Genomic DNA, 6,060 nt, shown 5'->3' with positions numbered 1-6,060 from the left:
AAATACTATTGTAGTAAGTAATTACGCAACAAAATACAGCATAATAAATATAAAGACTAATAACTTATACTGGCCGAAAATACTTTGTATCTTCTCCCCAAATATAAGCATGGCCGAACCTTTCCAATTATCACAATATGCATAAAGTAAGAGTGATCTCAATGACCACATGATCACTTTTTAGTCAATTTATCTGTGTTTGTTACGAAAGAAATCATTATCAAACAGAACATGTCTTTCCTTCAAGAGGGGGTCTAAATGCAAGGTGAACAATTAAAACACTCACTTTGAAATCAAACACTTTCAATATAAATAAAGAATGTCATAATTCAACAACTATGGCATACAAGCATTTTTTACACAAACCGTGAATCCAAAACATAAATAAGTTAACAGTTTAAAAGCATAAAGTCCATAAACTTATGAAAGTAAGAATTTGAAGTGTTGGACATTGTTTTACCTACTTTGAACATGTTCAGCTGGGTAGGGTTATCTCGGGTTCATGTAACCTCATCCCGCGCCCCTACCCGCGCAGTGCGGGTTACGCATAATTAAAACTGAAAATTAAATAAAAAATTGAAAACTCGTGATTTTCGAGTAGGGTCGGCTCGGCTCGGCCAGGTTCGTCGGGTTCGGAGTGATTTTTTACAGCCCTAGTCACTATAACTCAAAAATACAACTGAACAAATTATTGTCTCATTCACTTCGCGAATTCGAGTTTTCAATTCGAGTTGAGATATGACATTTTCTAAGAGCTTTTCACTACAGCAGAAAAAGTTAGATGTGACATTTTATAAGAGCTTTTTACTGTAAAAACCTAAAACTGAAAACTCGAATCGATGAAATTAATCAGGCTTATAAAACTGGGGTTAATGACTTAAGGTTAAGTGATTATTTTAGACCATGGTTAAAAAAAAAAAATGCACTGTTGTCTTTGCCATGTCTTTCTTTTCATTTTATTGTTTGTTTTATTATTATTTCATTTCTTTTTTTTTTTTTTTTTTTTGCTGGAGCATTTTCTCAGCCGAGTCTCTCTCTGCTCAGAGTTCGTATTTTCTCTCCACCCAAACAGAAAATTTGTTTCTCTCTCAAGCTATATCTCTCTCTCCTCCTTCCTATCAGAATGTCACTACGATGATCTATAGAGGAAAACGACGATCTGAAGCGAGATTTGAAGATCTCACTCTTACTGTCGGAATTTCAAATCCTCTTTCTAGCCCTAGATCTCTCTCTACAAGAATAACAAGGGCATCAATCAGATCAACAATGGCGCCAAGCAACTGCAGGAGGCAATTTGAGGTTTGAAGAGCGATCTCACTAGCTAGAATCCCTATTCCCTATGTACTGTATTCATCGGCATCGCCGTCAATTTGTCGCCATGGTCACAAATTCATCTTAAGTTTGTGATGCAGATTCGAAGAGGTAGTTAACAATCTAAATCTCAATCTCTGTTTGCCGACTCCGATTCCCGCGCCGCCGCCGACGAATCTCGTAACTGCGGCCACCGATTCTCGCGCCGCCACCGCCGATTGGTTGTTGATTCTGAAGTTTTAAAGTTCGGTGACCATGTCCTTTTATCCCATAGCTTTTTCAAACCTTTCTTTATAGATATATCCTTGCTTAACTATTGACTTGAGTCTCCGTTGATTTGCATGTGTGCTAGAAGAGTTTTTCAGCTTAGCTTCTAGATTGTGTCAATTCGTTGCCGACAACCTGAGGAGATTTGGAGATTTTTCATCATCAGTAATCTCTTGAGATTTTTCATCATCAGTACTCTCTTTCTCTCTCTATGGCTCATCAACTTTGCTCTTAATTTCTTATTGGTATGGAGAATGAAAACTGTTTTTTTTTTTTTTTTTTTTTTTTTTTTCCTTCTTCTTTCAAATAATACTTAGTTCTGTAATATGTACAAAATTATGCTTATCAACTTTGCTTTTTTTTTTTTTTGTGTGAGCTTGATTTGGATTTTGAGGACTTGATAGAAGGTGAAAAATGATTTCTCATTGTTTTTTATGATAGTAGTTAAATCTGTCTTGGAGAAAATTAGCAATTCATGTAGGTTTTGTGTGGAATTTGGCTGGCATGATCTTCTAGGTGTTTGTTAAAAGGTGTAAGAGAGTTTATTGGTAATTGTAATGATACATTGAGGTTATGCTAATGTGTTTGTCTACTTAATGAAACTGAGAGTGAATTCTCTGTAAGGCCTTTTATTTTGGTTGATTTATTGTTGATGTTCAATAGTTACTTCTTTCTTGCTTGCAAGTTTTGATATTTTGCAGATTGTTGGGCATTGAGAAAAGGAATAATACTAGTGATACTCGTCTTTACTATGATTTTTTTGGTATTGATTAGGCAAGTTTCTGGCTTAGGCAATGTAGTGTAGTGGAATATTTGGATATTCTTATAGAGAAGAGTTTCATATTTTGATTAGGCTTTGGTGGTTATGGAATCTGTTCTGAGATTCAGAATTTTGGTATGTCAGTATGACCTGTTATACTTGTTTTGAATGAATAATAATCCTATACTAACCCTGTTCAGTATTAACATGTAGGATTTTAGTGAGGAACAAAAGAAAGACACGGAAAGAATAAAGATCGCCATCGACTCTTGAGAATAGGATTTGCTGTTTGATTAGAAGGATTAGTGAGTTTCCTTTACTTTTTATATAGATGCTTGTACTTTTTGGATTAGTATCATGCTTTGTAAAAAAATTAAATAGTTGCTCTTTATTCCCTCTCTAAACTGGTGTGACAGCAATACATAATTTAAGCGAATATATTATTGAGTGAGCTGGCTTTGGAAATGGTAGCTTTTGCATGGAAATGCCACTTATAATGTATTGAAATCATGATGGTTGGTTGTGGGAATGTATTCACAAAAATTACAATACTTATTTTTGTCTGCCTCTTTCTTGTTTTTATCCTACTTAGTTACTATTTGAGCTACTCAGCAACAACTGAAGGAGGTCAATGTTGGTGGCTTTTTTATTGGATTTTGTATCACTTGTGAAAGAAGGGACTAATTGACAAAAAGGAAAATATGGTACTTACTACTATTAATAAGGAACTAGTTGCACAGTGTTATATCAGTTTATTACATATTGACTAAACTAACATGTTCTGATTCAAAAGGTGTAGAAGCAGAGAAGAAAGAAGAAATCCACCAACATGTTATGGAAAAATTGAGCAAGGACCATGGTGAGAATTTGTGACTGATAGACTTTTCAAAAGAAACTTTGGTATGTAAAAAGCACCATTTTGTGCTGGTTTTGAATGAATAGTGATTCTATACTAACACTGCTGAGTATAAACATTGTAGTTCTCATCAACTCTCTGGAAAGGACATGTTGTTTTACTAGAAGAATTGGTGAGTTTCCTTTATATTTGAAATTTCTGTAAATTTTATAGTTATGTTTGTTTTTTAGCGGCAATTGTTGATTTTATTTTTTATTTTTTTTAACCCTTCTCAATTCGAGAAGACTTTAGTCTCCTAATCATTCTCTACGTCTATTGTTTTTAGGACCCTTGCCAACTAACGAACGTGGACTGCCTAACGAAGAAGGTACGCCATGTAGATATTTGTTTAATTAGTTGTCCTATTTGTAGTCTTGTATTTTATTAACCTATGCTTAGTAATGAAGAGTTTAGCTGCGTTATCCTAATTTTGTTTTATGTTTTAATCGTATGATTTGTGCTTGGTTTTGAGGTATTATGTAATTTTACCTTAGTTTATATGTTATACAACTATTGTACTTATAATATCTATACAGTTGAATGAAAAGTATCCTTGATGAAATTTCATCATTAGTTACCGTGGTTTTTGTTTAAAGTCTCCTTTTCTTATAATTGTTGTATTTGTAGCATATTATGTCTTTTATTTTCTACTCTTTTTTTGTATTATGGAGCAAGATTATCTTATTATGTTCATCATATTTGCAGTTAAGTGAAAAGGAGACATACCCAAACAGAACTTGATGAGGGGCAATCTGAGAAGGCTGATTGTATTTAAGATTTCTTTTAGATCTAGTATTTATTTTGATGAACATGGTGACTTTTCATTTGTATACATTAATATCAGGATTTTTTTTTAAATAATATTAGCATGCTTGATCATGGTTAAATCAAGGTTTCCATTTATATTGTTTTTTAATATTTTTTTAGTAGTGGTTTTCTCACTCAAAATATGGTATTGATTCACAAAAAATTAAAATTTTAAACTTTGAAATGACAACGGTTTTTTAATTTAGAAACCGTTGTCTTATTATTATCCGTTGTCTTTTCACTTAACTTTTAACAACGGTTGAACAAACAACGGTTAAAAACGACGTAATCAGATAAAATCTAATTATACTACGATTTCATTTTTTTCTTATACTTAAAAAATATTTTAACAACCAACCGAATGTAATTTCATAATCAATCTCAGAATGATTTTTAAAACAATTTCATTTTTATTTTTGTATTGAAAACAAAATCATTTTAAAAGCTTTACCAAACGGCTTAAACTTTGGTAATCAATATTATTATTGGTGTTTGAGTCTTGAAATATCTCTCTCTCAAACCAAGTTCAAATTTGGAACTTGTACTTTAAAGTTTAGAACTAGTCAGTAGGGCAGTGCAGAATAGACCATAAACTACCATATGAAACCAATTCGTTAGTCTATTATGTATTTTTTCCAGACATCAAGACGGTCTGGTCCGGTCTGACAAACCTTAAGACCGGACCAGACTATATATTGTAACGCCCTGAAGAATTAAATGAGATTAATTAAAGTAATTGAGATTTATTAATGTGCCTAATCTGGTGTAATTAATTTATTATTGATTAATAAATGTTTCTGACGTGTAAATTTAAATAATTCCAAGGTATTTAAATATTCTCAGTATTTACATTTTTATCCAGGAGTGTGTATGAGCACATTTCTGGACTGTCATTTTAAATATTTTGACACTTGTCTTTTCTTTTCTTTTCTTTTTCCTTTCTTTCTTTCCTCCCGTGCATACTCTCTCATTCTCTCTCTCCCGTTTTTGTCTCAAATCAACCGGATCTTGAACTAAGAAAGGATTTGAAGAAGTTTTCAATGTCAAGAGAAGGATTCGAGGTAAGATTTCTGAAAAACGTCTCTTGAATCTCGGATTTTGGATATTAGAAAACCTATTTTGGTTCAAAACGGATTTTAATGGATTTTGAGTAAAACTATGGTAGAAATTGGAGATCTTAGGTTTCTTGGACTTGATTTAGTACCTAGAACCCGGATCTAGTGGTTTTCCTTTGAGATATTTTGATTTGGGACTGGATTTGCAAGTTTTTGGGCTGATTTCGCGGGCTTTCTTCGCCCTGCTGTTCTTCACAGGTCGACCTGTGCGGTCGACCGGACTGCACTGATCCCACCGGACGACCTGTTCAGTCAACCGAATTGCACACCACCGGTCGATTGGTGGTGTTGCACTGCTCTGTCACCGGTCGACCGGTGTACACTGGGTTTGACCCTGTTTTGCGGAAAAACCCTGTTTTGACCTCAGTTTTCGAGGAGAACCCAAATTAGCTTCATTGGGGGATCTAGAGTAGATGAATTAGCATCTTTAATCTATGTTTTGACATTGAAAACCCTTGGAATGATGATTTGAAATATGAAATGGTTTGTGAAACTTGTAATTGAATTATGACACACTAATAGGAAATCAAATGGTATAATTGAGATTGAAATTACTTTAGAATTGAGAATTGGATCCTAAAGCGTGGTTTTGTATCAATGCTAGCTGAGGACTCGGATTGAGGGGCTTGAGGAAGCAAAAGCCGGAATAAAGTAACGCTAGCCAGGTTTGATGTTTACGAGGTAGGATTCCTTACCCCTTTCTTTGTGAGCCTGTTTTTAAAGAGTTTTGGCATTGCAAATGTTTTAAAGAAATGACATGTTTGCGAAAGAAAAACATGTTTAAAAATAATAGCTTGATTTTAGCTATTGGAATTATAATGAACTGTTTCATAAAGTTTAATGAATGATTTCTTAAGACAAGAGATTTCGTGAATCGGTAAACCGGCTAATGACCTAGATAGAAT

The 6,060-nt window shown here is 33.6% G+C and overlaps 1 long non-coding RNA gene across 5 annotated transcripts; it reads left to right on the top strand.

Moving 5' to 3' along the window:
* Positions 1 to 1,016: 1,016 nt before the first annotated feature.
* On the top strand, positions 1,017 to 4,106 carry LOC21411900. 5 transcript variants are annotated; one of them, XR_002902574.1, is made up of 9 exons: positions 1,017 to 1,299; positions 1,413 to 1,555; positions 1,664 to 1,823; positions 2,552 to 2,643; positions 2,931 to 3,042; positions 3,132 to 3,238; positions 3,319 to 3,366; positions 3,520 to 3,561; positions 3,939 to 4,106. It is a non-coding gene; the product is annotated as an uncharacterized LOC21411900 (long non-coding RNA). The 5 variants fall into 5 exon arrangements; XR_002902571.1 differs by having other exon boundaries at positions 1,667 to 1,823; positions 3,132 to 3,197; positions 3,939 to 4,104; XR_002902573.1 differs by having other exon boundaries at positions 1,664 to 1,743; positions 3,132 to 3,197; positions 3,939 to 4,103.
* Positions 4,107 to 6,060: the final 1,954 nt, after the last annotated feature.

The sequence above is a fragment of the Morus notabilis genome, unplaced genomic scaffold (genome assembly GCF_000414095.1).
Source record: "Morus notabilis unplaced genomic scaffold, ASM41409v2 Scaffold436, whole genome shotgun sequence".
NCBI lineage: Eukaryota > Viridiplantae > Streptophyta > Magnoliopsida > Rosales > Moraceae > Morus > Morus notabilis.
This window is presented reverse-complemented; position numbering and strand designations above follow the sequence as displayed.